The 20,487-nt window shown below is 41.2% G+C and overlaps 2 non-coding genes and 1 pseudogene across 2 annotated transcripts; 1 reads left to right on the top strand and 2 right to left on the bottom strand.

Annotated features, from left to right (window-relative positions):
• Window positions 1-1,078: 1,078 nt before the first annotated feature.
• Window positions 1,079-1,180, bottom strand: LOC112745144 (small nucleolar RNA R71; annotated as a pseudogene).
• Window positions 1,181-10,673: 9,493 nt separating this feature from the next.
• Window positions 10,674-10,777, top strand: LOC112745667 (U6 spliceosomal RNA). Its single transcript, XR_003173584.1, has one exon. It is a non-coding gene; the product is annotated as a U6 spliceosomal RNA (small nuclear RNA).
• A 1,762-nt stretch (window positions 10,778-12,539) lies between these two features.
• LOC112746316 (small nucleolar RNA R71) lies at window positions 12,540-12,648 on the bottom strand. Its single transcript, XR_003174207.1, has one exon. It is a non-coding gene; the product is annotated as a small nucleolar RNA R71 (small nucleolar RNA).
• Between the last annotated feature and the right edge of the window lie 7,839 nt (window positions 12,649-20,487).

Genomic DNA, 20,487 nt, shown 5'->3' with positions numbered 1-20,487 from the left:
TTTCCCGCCATTTAATTTTCTGCAAATCTCAAATCAAATTCTGGTTCGCTCAACTAGAACATTCCTCTAATTAAAGTTGCTTGATCAATCAATCTCTGTGGGATTCGACCTCACTCTATTGTGAGTTTTTACTTGACGACAAATTCGGTACACTTGCCGAAGAAAATTTGTTGAGAGACAAGTTTTGTGCATATCAAGTTTATGGCGCCGTTGCCGGGGATTGATTTTGAATCAACAATGATTAAATTGGAGGATAACTTGATTGAGCATTTTTCTTTTGTTTGATTTAAATTTCTGTTGAGTTAATTCGCTTTCAGTTTTAGTTAATTTCTTCCCTTCCCCCTACTTTTTCGTTTATTTTTTTTTTAGTTATTTACAATTCAGTTCACTAACCCACTAACTGTTTGATATACTGCATCACTCACACTAACAGTAATTCTAACAGAATACTTTCTGCATCTATTTTTCTTGCTTGTACCTTGTTGGTTGTATGACAGGGAGGAGAAGCAGGGCTTCAACTTCCTTTGATTCTGAACCTGAGAGGACCTTCCTTAGATTAAGGAGGGAAGCAAGAGGAAAAAGAGTAGTGGGTGCTAAGGAAGAGGAAGAGTACTTTGAACTAGACATGGAGGAGAATATGGAGAACATTCATGAAGAAGAGGCTCACAACCATGGCAGAGAAGGTCTAGCAAATCATGCTGGGCAAGAGAGAAGAGTTCTAGGCTCCTACATCAACCCAAACCCAGGAAACTGTGGGAGTAGCATTCAAAAGCCAACCATACATGCCAACAACTTTGAACTAAAACCACAGCTCATCACCCTTGTTCAGAACAACTGTTCATTCGGAGGAGGCGTCCAAGAAGACCCCAATCAACATCTAACCACCTTCCTGAGGATATGCGATACTGTGAAGTCTAATGGTGTTCATCCTGACACCTATAGACTACTTTTGTTCCCTTTCTCACTCAAGGATAAGGCATCTAAATGGCTGGAATCCTTCCCTAAGGAGAGTTTGACAACCTGGGAAGATGTGGTGAACAAATTTTTAGCCAGATTCTATCCTCCTTAAAGAATCAACAAGCTGAGAGCTGAGGTTCAAACTTTCAGGCAGCAGGATGGTGAGACTCTATATGAAGCATGGGAGAGGTTTAAGGACCTAACAAGGAGGTGTCCATCAGATATGTTCAATGAATGGGTGCAGCTACACATTTTCTATGAAGGCCTTTCTTATGAATCAAAGAAAGTAGTAGACTACTCATCTGGGGGATCTCTGAACAAGAAGAAGACCATTGAGGAGGCTATAGATGTCATTGAAACTGTAGCAGAGAATGACTACTTCTATGCCTCCGAAAGAGGGAACACTAGAGGAGTGATGGAGCTAAACAATGTAGATGCTCTGTTGGCCCAAAACAAGCTCATTACCAAGCAATTAGCTGACCTCACCAAGAAGATGGAGAGGAACCAAGTAGCAGCAATCACCACCTCATCAACAACCCAAGAGGGAGTGAATGCAGAGGCAGAAAGTGAGCAGGAGCAAGCCAACTACTTGGGAATTCACCTAGATAAAATCACGACCCATACTCCAAGACCTACAACCCTGGTTGGAGGAATCACCCAAACTTTGGGTGGAGGAATCAACAAGATCAAGGCCAATATCAGAGACGTCACAACCGCAACAACAATGCAGCTCACCAACAATTCATGAAGAGAACATATCAACACCACCATAACAACACCTCTCCACATCCATATCAAAACCAAAATAACACTCCTCATCCTTCTACCTGTAATCCCAATCCACCATCATCTGATGACAGACTCTCAAGGATTGAAAACTTACTTGAAGGCATATGCCAAGAGATCCAAGACAGTAAAGCATTCCGAGAGGAAGTGCAGTCCAATATGCAAAATCAAGATGTTGCCATCAAGAAACTTGAGACACAAATTGGCTACCTATTCAAGCAGATTTCCAGCCACAACCTTCACAGTGATACTGACTCACACAAAAGGGAGGAGTGTCAAGCTATCACCCTTAGGAGTGGGAAGGAACTGAAGGAATTCTCCCAGAAACCACAAGAAGAGGGCTCAAATGAAAAGGGAGAAAAGCAAGATGGAGCTCAAGCTTCCACTTCGAGTTTGCAAAAAGAAGAAGGGATGCCGAAGCCGGACGTCCCAAGAGTTCCATACCCTCAGAAATTGAAGAAAAAGGGGGATGACAACCAGTTTTTGAGATTTTTGGAAATCTTCAAGAAACTACAAATCAACATACCCTTTACTGAAGCAATAGAACAAATGCCACTCTACGCCATGTTTTTAAAGGAGCTAATGACTAAGAAGAGAAGCTGGAAGAAGAACGAGACTGTGATACTAACCGAAGAATGTAGTGCTATCATTCAGCACAAACTGCCCCAGAAATTGAAGGATCCTGGGAGTTTTCAGATCCCTTGTATTATAGGGGAAATCACGGTGGAGAAGGCTCTTTGTGACTTAGGAGCCAGCATCAATTTAATGTCAGTAGCTATGATGAGGAAGATGAAGATCGAGGAGGCTAAACCAACAAAAATGGCCTTACAACTGGCAGACCGATCGTTCAAATTCCCTTATGGCATAGTAGAGGATTTGTTGGTGAAAGTGGAAAACTTCATATTCCTGGCAGATTTTGTAGTGCTGGACATGCAGGAGGAAGCCAAGACCTCCATCATCCTGGGAAGGCCGTTCTTGGCCACTGCTGGAGCTGTCATTGATGTCCAAAAAGGTGATCTCACCCTGAGATTGCACAATGAAAAGATGACATTCAATGTGTTCAAGGCCATGAGTTACCCACCAGAACAATTGAGGGAATGTATGAGGTTGGACTCACTTGAAGAGGAAGTGACGGAGAGTTTTGAAGAAGAAGAGCCTGAAAGGTTAATAGAGGAGGAGTCTACATCGAGTGAAGAGGTTGCAACAACAGAGATTCGCATACAAGGTGCACTAGAGGAAGAGAATGGAAAGATAGAGGCACCCAAACTTGAGCTCAAAGCACTGCCACCCACTCTCAAATATGCATACCTAGGAAAGAATGAAAGCTACCCGGTCATCATAAACTCATCCCTCAGTCAAGATCAAGAGGATGAACTACTGCAAGTATTGTGGAAGCATAAGGATGCCATTGGATGGACCCTTGCTGACTTGAAGGCAATCAGTTCAGCCATATGCATGCATAAGATACTGTTGGAAGATGATGCCAAACCATCCATTCAATCTCAAAGAAGGCTGAACCCAATCATGAAGGAAGTGGTACAGAAAGAGGTTATGAAGCTATGGCAGGGAGGAGTAATCTACCCGATCTCAGACAGCCCCTGGGTCAGCCCCGTGTATGTCGTGCCCAAAAAGGGAGGAATCACTGTAGTTCCCAATGAGAAGAATGAACTAATTCCTACAAGGACCGTCACAGGATGGTGGATGTGCATAGACTACCAGAAACTCAATGAGGCTACACGAAAGGACCATTTCCCCCTCCCATTTATGGATCAGATGTTGGAAAGACTCGCAGGACACGCATATTACTGTTTTCTTGATGGTTATTCAGGATATAACCAAATAGTGGTTTATCCCAGAGACCAAGAGAAAACTTCATTTACTTGTCCATATGGAGTGTTTGCCTACAGGCGCATGCCATTTGGGCTATGTAATGCACCTGCGACTTTCCAATGCTGCATGCTTTCTATCTTCTCAGATATGATAGAGAAATTCATTGAAGTTTTTATGGATGATTTCTCGGTATTCGGAGATTCCTTTACTAGCTGCCTGAGTCACCTTGCCTTAGTATTGAAAAGGTGCCAAGAGACCAATCTGATCTTGAACTGGGAGAAATGTCACTTTATGGTGATAGGAGGAATAGTCCTTGGCCATAAGGTTTCTAACCAAGGCATTGAAGTGGACAGGGCTAAAGTGGAACTTATTGAAAAACTTCCTCCACCCAGTGATGTCAAGGCAATTAGAAGTTTTTTAGGGCATGCTGGCTTTTACAGAAGGTTTATTAAAGATTTTTCAAAAATAGCTAAGCCCTTGAGCAATCTCCTTATATCAGATACACCATTTATCTTCGATGAAACATGTATGTTAGCATTCGAGCATTTGAAAGAAAGATTGTCATCTGCCCCTATCATTTCCCCACCTGATTGGAACTTACCCTTTGAATTGATGTGTGATGCATCTGATTTTGCAGTTGGGGCAGTGTTAGGGCAGAGGAAAGATAACTTAGTCCATGTGATATACTATGCTAGCAAAGTCCTCAATGATGCTCAAAGAAATTATACCACTACTGAAAAGGAGTTGCTAGCCATAGTTTTTGCATTTGACAAGTTCAGGTCATACCTCATTTGTGCTAAAGTGATTATTTTCACAGATCACACAGCACTTAAATATTTGTTTGCCAAACAAGAATCAAAACCAAGATTAATAAGATGGATCTTATTGTTGCAGGAATTCAATATTGAAATTAGAGACAAGAAAGGAGTGGAGAACAAGGTAGCGGATCACCTATCTAGAATCTCTCATGAGGAAGGTGGAACCCATGATACAAGTGTGAACGAGCTTTTCCCTGATGAGCAGTTGATGACAGTTCACAAAGCACCATGGTTTGCAGACATTGCCAACTTCAAGGCAACTGGGGCTCTACCTCCAGGGATCAATAAACATAAAAAAAGGAAGCTCATAAATGATGCAAAGTACTTTGTCTGGGATGAGCAATATCTCTTCAAGAAGTGTTCAGATGGAATCCTTAGAAGATGTGTTTCAGAAGAGGAAGGACGAGAGGTCCTATGGAATTGCCATGGCTCTTGCTATGGAGGACATTTCGAAGGGGACAGAACTGCAGCAAAAGTGTTACAAAGCGGATTCTTTTGGCCCACCCTTTTCAAGGATGCCAAAGAACTAGTGAAGAGTTGCAACGAATGCCAAAGACCTGGAAACCTACCCAAAAGGAATGAGATGCCACAAAATTTCATCTTGGAACTGGAACTGTTCGATGTATGGGGGATAGATTTCATGGGACCATTCCCAACCTCATATTCAAACAAGTACATCTTGGTAGCAGTGGATTATGTTTCCAAGTGGGTAGAGGCTATTGCAACTCTAACGAATGATAACAAGGTAGTCATGAACTTCCTCAGGAAGAACATCTTTAGCCATTTTGGAGTCCCACGAGCACTCATCAGTGATGGAGGGAGTTATTTCTGTAACAGACCACTAGAAGCTCTCCTCCTACGATACGGGGTAAAGCACAAGGTTGCCACGCCTTACCACCCCCAAACAAGTGGGCAAACTGAGATATCAAACAGAGAGCTAAAAAGGATTTTGGAAAAGATTGTGGGTGCATCAAGAAAGGATTGGTCGAAGAAGCTGGATGATACTCTTTGGGCATACAGAACAGCATTCAAAACACCACTTGGAATGTCCCCATATCAACTGGTGTATGGGAAAGCTTGTCATTTACCACTAGAGCTGGAACACAAAGCTCTCTGGGCTATCAAGATACTAAATTTTGACAGCATTGCTGCTGGTGCAAAGAGGATCTTGCAGCTGCAAGAGATGGAGGAATTCAGGTCACAAGCCTATGAAAATACCAAGATTTATAAAGAAAAGGCAAAGAGAAGACATGACCTGCATCTTGCACCCAAGAGTTTCGAAAAGGGGCAACAAGTACTCCTCTACAATTCCAAATTGAGACTGTTCCCAGGAAAACTCAAATCAAGGTGGTCCGGACCTTTTCTTGTCACAAAAGTCTCGCCATATGGACACATCGAAATCATGGATGAAGGTTCAGAGAGGACGTTCACTGTGAATGGACAAAGTCTCAAACATTATATGGGCAACATGGGGGAAAACCCCAGAGTAAAGTATCATCTCAAGTAATTGAGGAATCGTCGAGCTAGCGACGATAAAAGAGCGCTCTGTTGGGAGGCAACCCAACCTCAGGTAGTTTCCTTTTCATATTTATTTCAATAACGGTCACAAGTTATTTCCCCTGTATTGCGAGGAGCTAAGTTTGGTGTTCCACACCAAAACAATCCAAGAGTAAAAGTGTAATTCTAAGTTTGGTGTTCCACCAAAGGATATTAGTTAGAATCACACTCCACTCCCAAAGCACATTGCTAGCTCCAACCAATCAAGGGAAACCACTTAGATGTAGTTAGACTTTAGTTAATAATTGTTTTGTTAATAACAAGATATGAGATTCTCTGCATATATGCAAGGTTTTGTACTGGGTAAGGAACTAAGTTTGGTGTTCACACACCAAATTAAGTTCAGAAGTCACAAGCTTACATGCAAGCTAACTATTTCTCAAGTGCTTTGGGAACAAGCAACTTAATTCCATGTACCTTCACCCAAGGAAGTGAGGAAATGGTGCACCTTCACCCAAGGAAGTGAGATAGAAAAGACTAGGATGATGACAAAAAGAGGGCAACTAGAAACCATCACCCAAAGGTTGTATTGTACTTAATTCCATGTACTTAGAATGATGAAAGTTGGAAATCCGAATGCACTTTTGATTAATAGTTACTCGTTAGTTGGAACCTTTTTAAATTCTGTCTTTTAAGTTTTTCATTGCTTAGGTCTAGGATTGCTAGTCTGAATGTCATTACTGCATCATTTCCTTACTTAATTGTATGCTTGTCCTTTTGAATCAAATGAAAAGAGAATGAGTATTTTATAAAAGACCAGAGTGGAGTTCATACTATGGAGTAAGTTCCTGAGTTTGTGGTGTGGTCATAAGTTAGCTAAGTTGGTTCAACCACAAGGTGGAAAGACAACTATCTGTCATGAATCATATGCTTGAACACACCCCATGAGACTAGCTAAATAACAAGATCCTAATAAGAAAAAGAGAAAGAACAATCAAAGTTGAAGAATAAAATAAAAATAGCAAGAAAAGAGGCTAGGCACCAAGGGTTTGAGTCTTGAGGGATGTGTCTGTGGTGTTCCTGTACCAAGGATCTGCTTGGATTACTAAGCTCTCAGGGGTGCTTTATCACCTGGTAACTTGGGTTAACTGACCCGGGATTATCAGCTGAAAGTCCACTATCAAGAGCAATCTTTGCTACAGAACATTTAGTAACCCAAAGAGGTGCTGGACACCAAGACCTCAAGGGAAGAAAATAAACAAACCATGTGCCTGTGGTGTGTATGTATGGGGGAGAGACTTGAGGAAGTAAGTCCTTAGGGGTGCTTCAACACCTAGCACCTTGAACCAACTGGTTCGGGAGTGTTGGCTGAAAGCTTATTCTAAAGAGTTGCCCCCTTACAGAGCACTTAGCCTAAGAACACAAATAAGCCCTGAAATGACAACAAAAGGATCAATGAATAAAAGTCTTATGGGATGCAATCAAGTGAATATTCTAGAACATGATAAAGGTCTGAAAGCCAGTGAAGGAATGAACCTAAGTTGCTATGCATGAAACCACCATAAAATCAGGAACATGACTTCCACAAGAATGACTCATTTCTCTTGGCATTCCATTCATCATTCTCTTGTTCTAGTACTTGCTTAGGGACATGCAAGCTTTAAGTTTGGTGTTGTGATGCCAGGGCATTTTGGCCAGTTTTACTGACCTTTTCTTTACTATTTTTAAGGTAGTTTCATGCATTTTCTTAGAAAATAAGCTAGTTTTGGGTAGATATTCACTTACATCTTGATTTAAGGATACATTGTGCACTTTACATGATTTCATAAGAATTTTGAATAAATTATATGACAAATTGGATGATGCATGACTCATGACTTGGACTAGAACTTTGATGCACTTTGTTGCTTGATTTCAGGACAAAGGAAGCAAAGAAGAACCATGTCAGCAGTCACGTTAGTCCCACTAACGTGACCTCTAACGTGGAATGGGTGCTAACTTGCAAAGTTAATGAGAAAGGTAATCGCCAATAACGCCCTCGAAGCCATCATAAGCCCACGTTAAGAGTCACGTTAACTAAGTTAACGTGAACTCTAACGTGAAAGAAGACAACAAGGCCAACGTTAGTGACACTCTCCTTTGTCACTAACGTTGGACCAAGCTCATAATTGGCCACGTTAGTTGCCACGTTAACTTAGTTAACGTGGACTCTAACGTTAAGAAGCAAAAGAGAAGCCAACGTTAGTGACATTCACCTTTGTCACTAACGTTGGCCAAGCCTCCATAAGCCACGTTAACTCCCACGTTAACTTAGTTAACGTGGAAGCTAACGTGGAGAGAGCAATTGATAGCCAACGTTAGTGACACTTACCTTTGTCACTAACGCTGGGGTGAACCACCAAGAGCCACCATGAGCAACGTTAACTCCTAAGTTAGCGTGGAAGCTAACGTGGATAAAGAGATGATGAGCCAACGTTAGTGACACTTACCTTTGTCACTAATGTTGGGGATGGCTAGCATTACTACGTTAGAAGCCATGTTAACCTAGTTAACATGGACTCTAATGTGGGAAAGGGGCACATTGGAACGTTAGTGACAAAGGTAAGTGTCACTAACGTTCTCGAAGAATTGGCACTGCTACGTTAGAAGCCATGTTAACCTAGTTAACGTGGACTCTAACGTAGGGACAATGGAGGAATCTCCATGTTATTGGGAAAGGTAAGTCCCAATAATGTGTGCGAAGGACCAAGAGGCAACGTTAGTGGTCACGTTAGTGCCACTAACGTTGAAGTCAACGTGATTATAATTGGGTTAGGAACGTTAGTGAAAAAGGTGATTGTCACTAACGTTCTCGAACCCACACTTTCACTTAACATTGACACTACTAACGTCTTGAGTCAAAGTCCCTGCCTACTTCACCTTTTCTCTCTGCAAGCAAAGCTAAGCCCAATGAAAATGATAACTGCTTCAAACTCAAGATTCAGAGGCCCATACCCAAGACTTGAAGAGCCAACTAGAAGATGAGAAGAGTAGTATATATAGGAGTAGCTTTGAATTAGTTAAGGAGTTGGAAACTTTAGAGAGCCTTTGGCATAGAACTACTCTCTGTATTTTACTTTCTCTACACTTCTAGTTTTACTTTCATCATGTATTCTCCATCTTAGTTTTCATTTTCCAGAGCTATGAACAACTAAACCCCTTTCATTGGGTTAGGGAGCTCTGTTGTAATTTGATGGATCAATATTAGTTTTGATTCTCCTTCTTCTATCTTTTCTCTTGATTTTACTAGAAAGCTTTCGATCTTCATCCAATTGGGTTTGGATGGATATGTGACTATAATCCTACCAACACTTGATTTGGGAAATGCATGTGGTATAATCAGTAACCATACCTCGTCTCTTCTCATGAGCAATTGACAAAGGAATTGACTATTGATCAAGATTTGAGAGATTGAATTACCAAGAAATTGGAATTCGATCACTTAAGATTGCCAAGGAGATCAATGAATGCATTGATTGAGGAAGAGATGAAAATAAACTTGATTCGGAGAATGCAACATCTCCTGAGCCCAATGAACTCCCCATTTCTGATCTTACCCATTCTCTTTAATTTCTGCCATTTACTTTTATGAGCAATTACCCCATTCCCGTTTAAGATTCTGCAATTTACTTTCCGCCAATTACATTCAGCTCTTTATTTCTAGCATTTACTGTTTCTGCTATTTACTTTCCCGCCATTTAATTTTCTGCAAATCTCAAATCAAATTCTGGTTCGCTCAACTAGAACATTCCTCTAATTAAAGTTGCTTGATCAATCAATCTCTGTGGGATTCGACCTCACTCTATTGTGAGTTTTTACTTGACGACAAATTCGGTACACTTGCCGAAGAAAATTTGTTGAGAGACAAGTTTTGTCCATATCAACTTCGTCTCAAATTCTCTTGAACATCCAACGTCATTCCCAACACTTATATCGTATTAAGAATTCTTCAACTTCCATTCCTTTTGAATTCTTATCTCTGTCCTTGCTCAACTGTTAACTTTAACTTCCAGCAAACTTAATCAAGGTTTTAAACTCACTCGTCACTAAACAACAGTGTAATTAATAGATCTTATTATTTCAAAAACCTTAATATTCTGACATGCACTCAAACACATCAAGAAATTACACAGATCACAAAGAAGAATTCAAGGTTAGGGACTACGATTTTGAGAATTTAAGAGATAATCAAGAATATGGATAGATCAAGATATACATTAGACATGAAGTATAAGAATTAAATTACAGTTAGCTTAATTTGAATCGAAACTTTCAAGGTTCAAACCACTCGAAGGCCCACATCGGTTGGAGAGGGGAACAAAGCATGCCTTATAAGGGTGTGGATACCTCTCCCTAGCATGACGCGTTTTGACGAGTGAGTGTGGGGGGGGCTTCGGCTATCATCCCTATCGTCAAAGGCAAAACCGTGAGGCCTTGTGTGCCAAAGCGGACAATATCGTGCTAGCGGGTGGTCTGGGCTGTTACAGATGGTATCAGAGCCAGAATCCGGATCGATGTGCCAGCGAGGGCGCTGGACTCCCTTAGGGGGGTGGATTGTAAGGCCCACATCGGTTGGAGAGGGGAACGAAGCATGCCTTATAAGGGTGTGGATACCTCTCCCTAGCATGACGCATTTTGACGAGTGAGTGTGGGGGGGCTTCGGCTATCATAACTATCGTCAAAGGCAAAACCGTGAGGCCTTGTGTGCCAAAGTGGACAATATCGTGCTAGTGGGTGGTCTGGGCTGTTACAGTCGGGGACATCCGATAAAATTGGAACGATACAGAGAAGATTAGCATGGCCCCTGCGCAAGGATGACACGTACAAATCGAGAAATGGTCTAAATTTAAAAAAAAATTGTAAGGCCCACGTCGGTTGGAGAGGGGAACAAAGCATGCCTTATAAGGGTGTGGATACCTCTCCCTAGCATGACGCGTTTTGACGAGTGAGTGTGGGGGGGGCTTCGGCTATCATCCCTATCGTCAAAGGCAAAACCGTGAGGCCTTGTGTGCCAAAGCGGACAATATCGTGCTAGCGGGTGGTCTGGGCTGTTACAGATGGTATCAGAGCCAGAACCCGGATCGATGTGCCAACAAGGGCGCTGGACTCCCTTAGGGGGGTGGATTGTAAGGCCCACATCGGTTGGAGAGGGGAACGAAGCATGCCTTATAAGGGTGTGGATACCTCTCCCTAGCATGACGCGTTTTGACGAGTGAGTGTGGGGGGGCTTCGGCTATCATCCCTATCGTCAAAGGCAAAACCGTGAGGCCTTGTGTGCCAAAGCGGACAATATCGTGCTAGCGGGTGGTCTGGGCTGTTACATTAAATGCCAGAATGGGCACCATTCAGGGCGTTTAACGCCAAGATGGCACTAGAGGGAAGATTTTGTTTTTAATTCACATTTTTTCAAGTTTTCATATTTTTTCAAAATCAAATCTTTTTCAAATCATATCTTTTCAATCATATCTCTTTCAAAATCAATTTCTTTCCATTTTATATTTATTTTTACTATTTTCAAAAATCCTTGCTTCAATTAAAGATTCACTTCAAAATTTTCAAGTTGTTACTTGCCTATTAAGAAAGGATCAAACTTTAAATTTTAAAATCATATCTTTTAATTTCTTGATAGTCAAGTAATCAACTTTAATTTTAAAAATTTTCTTTTTCTAAATTAATTTTCAATCATATCTTTTCAAACATATCTTTTCAATCACGTCTTTTTCAAAATTAATTTTTTCAATCATATCTTTTTTCTAATTTCAAAATCTTTTTCAAAAATCACTTTATTTCTTTCCCAATCTTAGTTTTCGAAAATCTCAATCAAATTTTCAAATTTCTTTTTAAAATCTTTTAATTTATTTTCGAAAATTCTTCCCCTATTTTCACATCCTTCTATTTAAAGGACTAAGACTCCTCATCAAGGTGCAATTCGAACTCTGTCCCTCTTGATAAGTTCGAATTCCCTCTTCTCCACCTCTTCCTTCTATTCTTCTTTTCCTTTGACACCTCAAGAAATCTCTATACTGTGACATAGAGGATTCTCCACTTTCTTGTTCTCTTCTCTTTCATATGAGCAGGAACAAAGATAAAGGCATACTTGTTCAAGCTGATCCTGAACCTGAAAGGACTTTGAAGAGAAAGCTAAGAGAAGCTAAAGAACAATTCTCTTTAGAGGGCCTAACAGAACTCTTCGAAGAAGAAGAAACCATGGCAGCCGAAAACAACAATAATGCCAACAATGCATGGAAGGCGCTTGGTGACTTTACTGCACCTACTCCTGATTTCTATGGGAGAAGCATCTCTATCCCTGCCATTGGAGCAAACAACTTTGAGCTTAAGCCTCAATTAGTTTCTCTAATGCAACAGAATTATAAGTTTCATGGACTTCCATTGGAAGATCCTCATCAGTTCTTAGCTGAATTCTTGCAAATCTATGATACTGTCAAGACCAATGGGGTTGACCCTGAAGTCTACAGACTTATGCTTTTTCCTTTTGCTGTAAGAGACAGAGCTAGAACATGGTTGGATTCACAACCTAAAGAAAGCCTGAACTCTTGGGAAAAGCTAGTCAATGCCTTCTTGGCAAAGTTCTTTCCACCTCAAAAATTGAGTAAGCTTAAAGTGGAAGTCCAAACCCTTAGACAGAAGGATGGTGAGTCCCTCTATGAAGCTTGGGAGAGATACAAGCAATTGATCAGAAGGTACCCTTCTGACATGGTTTCTGAATGGAACATCATAGGAATTTTCTATGATGGTCTGTCTGAACTATCCAAGATGTCATTGGATAGCTCTGCTGGAGGATCTCTTCATCTGAAGAAGACGCCTGCAGAAGCTCAGAAACTCATTGAAATTGTTGCAAATAACCAACTAATGTACACTTCTGAATGGAATCCTGTGAATAATGGGACAAATCAGAAGAAAGGAATTCTTAAGATTGATACTCTGAATGCCATATTGGCTCAGAATAAAATTTTGACCTAACAAGTCAATATGATTTCTCAGAGTCTGTCTGAAATGCAAGCAGCAACAGGCAGTACTAAGGAAGCTCCCTCTGAAGAAGAAGCTTATGATCCTGAGAACCCAGCAATAGAAGAGGTGAATTACATAGGAGAACCCTATGGAAACACCTATAATCCTTCATGGAGAAATCACCCAAATCTCTCAGGGAAGGATCAACAGAGACCTCAACAAGGTTTCAACAACAACAATGGTGGAAGAAACAGGTTTAGCAATAGCAAGCCTTTTCCATCATCTTCTCAGCAACAGACAGAGAATGCTAAGCAAAGCCACTCTGACTTAGCAACCATTGTCTCTGATCTAATCAAAACCACTCAAAGTTTCATGACTGAAACAAGGTCCTCCATTATAAATTTGGAGGCACAATTGGATCAGCTGAGTAAGAAAATTACTGAACTCCCTCCTAGCACTCTCCCAAGCAATACAGAAGAGAATCCCAAAAGAGAGTGCAAGGCCATAACCACATTTCACATGGCCGAACATGGAGAGGAGGAAGAGGCAGTGATTCCCACTGAGGAAGACCTCAATGGACGTCCACTGACCTCCATGGAATTCCCTAATGAGGAACCATGGGAATCTGAGGCTCAGACTGAGACCATAGAGATTCCATTAAATCTACTTCTGCCATTTATAAGCTCTGATGAGTATTCTTCCTCTGAAAAGGATGAAGATGTCACTGAAGAGCAAGTTGCTAAGTACCTTGGAGCAATCATGAAGCTAAATGCCAAGTTATTTGGTAATGAGACTTGAGAGAATGAACCTCCATTGCTCATCAAGGAACTGGAAGACTTGACTACGCAGAGATTACCTCAAAAGAGACAGGACCCCGGAAAGTTCTCAATCCCGTGTACCATAGGCACCATGACCTTTGAGAAGGCTCTGTGTGACCTAGGGTCAAGCATAAACCTTATGCCTCTCTCTGTAATGGAGAAGCTAGGGATCATTGAAGTACAAGTTGCAAGAATCTCACTAGAGATGGCAGACAATTCAAAGAAACAAGCTTATGGACTTGTAGAGGATGTCTTGGTAAAGGTTGAAGACTATTACATCCCTGCTGATTTCATAGTCCTAGAGACTGGGAAGTGTATGGATGAATTCATCATCTTTGGCAGACCCTTCCTAGCCACAGCAAAAGCTGTGATTGATGTTGATAGAGGAGAATTGATCATTCAAGTGAATGGAGACTCCCTTGTGTTTAAAGCCCAAGGATATCCCTCTGTAACCATGGAGAGGAAGCATAAAGAGCTTCTCTCAATACAGAGTCAAATAGATCCCCTACAGTCAAACTCTAAGTTTGGTGTTGGGAGGCCACAACCAAACTCTAAGTTTGGTGTTGAACCCCCACATTCAAACTCTAAGTTTGGTGTTGGGAGATTCCAACATTGCTCTGAACATCTGTGAGGCTCCATTTGAGCCACTATCAAGCTACTGACATTAAAGAAGCACTTGTTGGGAGGCAACCCAATTTTTACTTATCTATGTTAAATCTCTATTTTCTATGGTTATTTTATGTTTTCTGTAGGTTGATGATCATGTGAAGTCACAAAAACAATTGAAAAAGCAAAAACAAAGTGAAAAACAGAATGAAAAACAGAACACCCTAGAGGAGACAGTTACTGGCGTTAAACGCCCAGTCTGGCACCATTCTGGGCATTTAACGCCAGAAAAGGGCACCAGACTGGTGTTTAACGCTAGGAATGGGCAAGAAGCTGGCGTTAAACGCCAGAAATGGGCAGCAGCCTGGCGTTTAACGCCAGGATTGGCAGAAAGAGGCATTTTGCACGCCACTTGGTGCAGGGATGAGATATTCTTGACACCTCAGGATCTGTGGACCCCACAGGATCCCCACCTACCCCACCACTCTCTCTCTTCTTCTTTACCTCCCAAACCCACCCTCTATAGCCGGACCATACACACCCCTCTCACACCTATATAAACCCATCTTCACTCCTTCATTTTCACACTACCTAAACAACACTTTTCCCCCTTGGCCGAATCACAAAGCCCACTCCATCTCCTCTATTTCGTCTTCTTCTACTCTCTTCTTTCTTCTTTTGCTCGAGGACGAGCAACCTTCTAAGTTTGGTGTGGTAAAAGCTAAAGATTTTTGTTTTTCCATAACCATTAATGGCACCAAAGGCCGGAGAAACCTCTTGAAAGAGGAAAGGGAAGGAAAAAGCTTCCACCTCTGAGTCATGGGAGATGGAGAGATTCCTCTCAAGGGTGCATCAAGACCACTTCTATGAAGTTGTGGCCAAGAAGAAAGTGATCCCCAAGGTCCCTTTCAAACTCAAAAAGAATGAGTATCCGGAGATCCGACATGAGATCCGAAGAAGAGGTTGGGAAGTTCTTACCAACCCCATTCAACAAGTCGGAATCTTAATGGTTCAAGAGTTCTATGCCAATGCTTGGATCACCAAGAACCATGATCAAAGTGTGAACCCGGACCCCAAGAATTGGCTTACAATGGTCCGAGGGAAATACTTGGATTTTAGTCCGGAAAATGTAAGGTTGGCATTCAACTTGCCTATGATGCAAGGAGATGCACACCCCTACACTAGAAGGGTCAACTTTGATCAAAGGTTGGACCAAGTCCTCATGGACATATGTGAAGAGGGTGCTCAATGGAAGAGAGATTCAAGAGGGAAGCCGGTTCAACTAAGAAGGCATGACTTCAAGCCCGTGGCTAGGGGATGGTTGGAGTTCATCCAACGCTCAATCATTCCCACTAGCAACCGGTCCGAAGCTACTATAGACCGGGCTATCATGATACATAGCATCATGATTGGAGAAGAAGTGGAAGTTTATGAGGTTATATCCCAAGAACTCTACAAGGTGGCGGACAAGTCCTCCACTATGACAAGGTTAGCCTTCCCTCATCTCATTTGTCACCTCTGCAATTCGGCTGGAATTGACATAGAGGAAGACATCCTCATTGATGAGGACAAGCCCATCACTAAGAAAAGGATGGAGCAAACAAGAGATCCCACTCATGGACAAGAGCATGAGGAATTTCCTCATCATGAAATCCCTGAGATGCCTCAAGGGATGCATTTTCCTCCACAAAACTATTGGGAGCAAATCAATACCTCCCTAGGAGAATTAAGTTCCAACATGAGACAACTAAGGGTGGAGCACCAAGAGCATTCCATCCTCCTCCATGAAATTAGAGAAGATCAAAGAACCATGAGAGAGGAGCAACAAAGGCAAGGAAGAGACATTGAGGAGCTCAAGCACTCCATAAGATCTTCAGGAGGAAGAACAAGCCGCCATCACTAAGGTGGACCCGTTCTTTAATTTCCTTGTTCTTTATTTTCTGTTTTTTCGGAAATTGTGCTCTATGTTTATTTATGTTTGTGTCTTTATTACATGATCATTAGCGTCTAAGTGTCTATGCCTTAAAGCTATGAAAATGAATCCATCACCTTTCTTAAATGAAAAATGTTTTTAATTGAAAAAGAAAAAGAAGTGCATGAATTTCAAATTTTAAAATAGTTTAATTATTTTGATGTGGTGGCAATGCTATTATTTTTCTGAATGAATGCGTGAACAGTGCATATTTTTGAATTTGTTGATTCATGAATGTTAAAATTGTTGACTCTTGAAAGAATGAAAAGAAAAGGAGAAATGTTATCTGATGATCTGAAAAATCATAAAATTGATTCTTGAAGCAAGAAAAAGCAGTGAAAAGCTTGCAAAAAAAAAAAGAAACAAGCAGAAAAAGCCAATACCCCTTTAAACCAAAAGGCAAGGGTGATAAAAAGGATCCAAAGCTTTGAGCATCAGTGGATAGGAGGTCTCACAGGAATAAAATCCTGGCCTAAGCGGCTAAACCAAGATGTCCCTAACCATGTGCTTGTGGCGTGAAGGTGTCAAGTGAAAACTTGAGACTGAGCGGTTAAAGTCGAGGTCCAAAGAAAAAAGAAGAGTGTACTTAAGAACCCTGGACACCTCTAATTGGGGACTCTAGGAAAGCTGAGTCACAATCTGAAAAGGTTCACCCAGTTATGTGTCTGTGGCATTTATGTATCCGGTGGTAATACTGGAAAACAAGGTGCTTAGGGCCACGACCAAGACTCATAAAGTAGCTGTGTTCAAGAATCAACATACATAACTAGGAGAATCAATAACACTATCTGGATTCTGAGTTCCTATAGATGCCAATCATTCTAAACTCAAGGGATAAAGTGAGATGCCAAAACTATTCAGAAGCAAAAAGCTAAAAGCCCTGCTCATCTAATTAATACTGATCTTCATAGATGTTTTTGGAATTCATTGTATATTCTCTTCTTTTTTATCCTATTTGATTTTCAGTTGCTTGGGGACAAGCAACAATTTAAGTTTGGTGTTGTGATGAGCGGATAATTTATACGCTTTTTGGCATTGTTTTTAGTATATTTTTAGTATATTTTAATTAGTTTTTATTATGTTTTTATTAGTTTTTAAATAAAAATTACTCTTCTGGACTTTACTATGAGTTTGTGTGTTTTTCTGTGATTTCAGGTATTTTCTGGCTGAAATTGAGGGACCTGAGCAAAAATCTGATTCAGAGGCTGAAAAAGGACTGCAAATGCTGTTGGATTCTGACCTCCCTGCACTCAAAGTGGATTTTCTAGAGCTACAGAAGCCCAATTGGCGCGCTCTCAATTGCGTTCGAAAGTAGACATCCTAGGCTTTCCAGCAATATATAATAGTCCATACTTTGCCCGAGATTTGATGACACAAACAGGCGTTTCAAGTTAGCTCAAGAATTTTGGCGTTTAACTCCAAAACTGGCACAAAAGCTGGAGTTAAACGCCCAAACTGGCACAAAAGCTGGCGTTTAACTCCAAGAAAAGTATCTACACATGAAAGCTTCAATGCTCAGCCCAAGCACATACCAAGTGGACCCGGAAGAAGATTTCTGCATTAATTACTGATTTATGTAACCCTAGGCTACTAGTTTTCTATAAATAGGACCTTTTGCTATTGTATTTTCATACCATCTTGGGACGTTTAGTCCTTAGACCCTTGAGGCTGGCCATTCGGCCATGCTTACACTATTTGTTCTTATGTATTTTCAACGGTGGAGTTTCTACACACCATAGATTAAGGTGTGGAGCTCTGCTGTTCTTCATGAATTAATACGAAGTACTATTGTTTTTCTATTCAACTCAAGTCTATTTCTTCTCCAAGATATTCATTCGTTCTTCAACTTGATGAATGTGATGATCCGTGACACTCATCATCATTCTCACCTATAAACATGTGCCTGACAACCACCTCTGTTCTACTAGCAATGGCTTGAATGTATATCTCTTGGGTTTCTAATCTAAGATTGGAACCTTCGTGGTATAGGCTAGAATTAATGGCAGCCATTCCTGAGATCCAGAAAGTCTAAACCTTGTCTGTGGTATTCTGAGTAGGATCTGGGAAGGGATGACTGTGACAAGCTTCAAACTCGCGATTGTGGGGCGTGTGACAGACGCAAAAGGATCAATGGATCCTATTCCGACATGATCGAGAACCGACAGCTGATTAGCCGATGTTGTGACAGAGCATCAGGACCATTTTCACTGAGAAGACGGGATGTAGCCATTGACAACGGTGATGCCCAACTTAAAGCTTTCCATGGAAAGGAGTATGAATGATTGGAAGAAGGCAATAGGAAAGTAGAGGTTCAAGGGGAACAAAGCATCTTCATACGTTTATCTGAAATCAACCAATGAATTACATAAGTATCTCTATCTTTATTTTATGTTTTATTCATCTTTTAATTATCAATCCTCCATCACCATTTGAATCTGCCTGACTGAGATTTACAAGTTGACCATAGCTTGCTTCAAGCCGACAATCTCCATGGGATCGACCCTTACTCACGTAAGGTTTATTACTTGGACGACCCAGTGCACTTGCTGGTTAGTTGTGTGGAATTGTGACAAAGTGTGATTCACGTTTGAGAGCACCAAGTCTTTGGCGCCATTGTTGATGATCACAAGTTCGTGCACCACTTACCATAAAGTGACCTTTTTCAAAATTCAAGACAAGGTTAGTGTCAACACATCTAGCTAAGACCTTGGCCAAGTTCTCTAAGCAACAATCAAATGAAGTTCCATAAACACTGAAGTCATCCATAAAGACTTCCAGACAATTCTTCATTAGATCGGAAAAGACACTGGTCATACACCGCTGAAAAGTAGCAGGTGTATTACATAGTCCAAATGGCATCCTTTTGTAGGCAAAGGTGCCAAAAGGGCAAAGGGTAGTTGGTGCGCATAAATCGTGACGGTTCCATTCCTTGGTAACGGCGCTGAAAACTTTATACGCACGTTCATAATCTTAATTCTTTGTCACAACTTCGCACAACTGACCAGCAAGTGCACTGGGTCATCCAAGTAATAAACCTTACGTGAGTAAGGATCGATCCCACGGAGATTGTCGGCTTGAAGCAAGCTATCTTGCAAATCTCAGTCAGGCGGATTCAAATGGTTATGGAGATAAAAAGATAAATAAAACATAAAATAAAGATAGAGGTACTTATGTAATTCATTGGTGAGAATTTCAGATAAGCGTATAGAGATGCTTTCGTTCCTCTGAACCTCTGCTTTCCTGCTGTCTTCATCCAACCATTCCTACTCCTTTCCATGGCAAGCTTTATATAGGGCATCACCATTGTCAATGGCTACATCCCATCCTCTCTGTGAAAATGGTCCAATGTGTTGTCACTGCATGGCTAATCATCTGTCGGTTCTCGATCATACTGGAATAGGATTTACTATCCTTTTGCGTCTGTCACTACGCCCAGCACTCGCGAGTTTAAAGCTCGTCACAGCCATCCCTTCCTAGATCCTACTCGGAATACCACAGACAAGGTTTAGACTTTCTGGACCTCAAGAATGGCCGTCCATGGGTTCTAACTTATACCACGAAGATTCTAATATCTCGGACTCGGTCCCCTGTATTAGATATCTAAGAGATATTCATTCTAGCTTGTTTGCATGTAGAACGGAAGTGTTTGTCAGGCACACATTCCTAAGTGAGAATGATGATGAGCGTCACATAATCATCACATTAATCATGTTCTTGGGTGCGAATGGATATCTTAGAATAGGAATAAGCTTGAATTGAATAGAAAAATAGTAGTACTTTGTATTAATTCATGAAGAACAGCAGAGCTCCACACCTTAATCTATGGAGGGTAGAAACTCTAGCATTGAAAATACATAAGTGATAAGGTCCAGGCATGGCCGAATGGCCAGCCCCCATGATCTAAGATATAAACGTCCAGAGATGTAAATACAATAGTAAAAAGTCCTATTTATAAAAACTAGTTACTAGGGTTTACAGAGATAAGTAAATGATGCAGAAATCCACTTCTGGGGCCCACTTGGTGTGTGCTTGGGCTGAGCATTGAGCTTTACACGTGTAGAGGCTTCTCTTGGAGTTGAACACCAGTTTGTAACCTGTTTTTGGCGTTTAACTCCAGAATGTAGCATGGAACTGGTGTTGAACGCCAGTTTGCATCGCCTAAACTTGGGCAAAGTATGGACTATTATATATTTCT

The sequence above is a fragment of the Arachis hypogaea genome, chromosome 14 (assembly GCF_003086295.3).
Source record: "Arachis hypogaea cultivar Tifrunner chromosome 14, arahy.Tifrunner.gnm2.J5K5, whole genome shotgun sequence".
NCBI lineage: Eukaryota > Viridiplantae > Streptophyta > Magnoliopsida > Fabales > Fabaceae > Arachis > Arachis hypogaea.
Note: the sequence above shows the minus strand (reverse complement) of the source record. Positions and strands in the feature narration are given on the sequence as shown.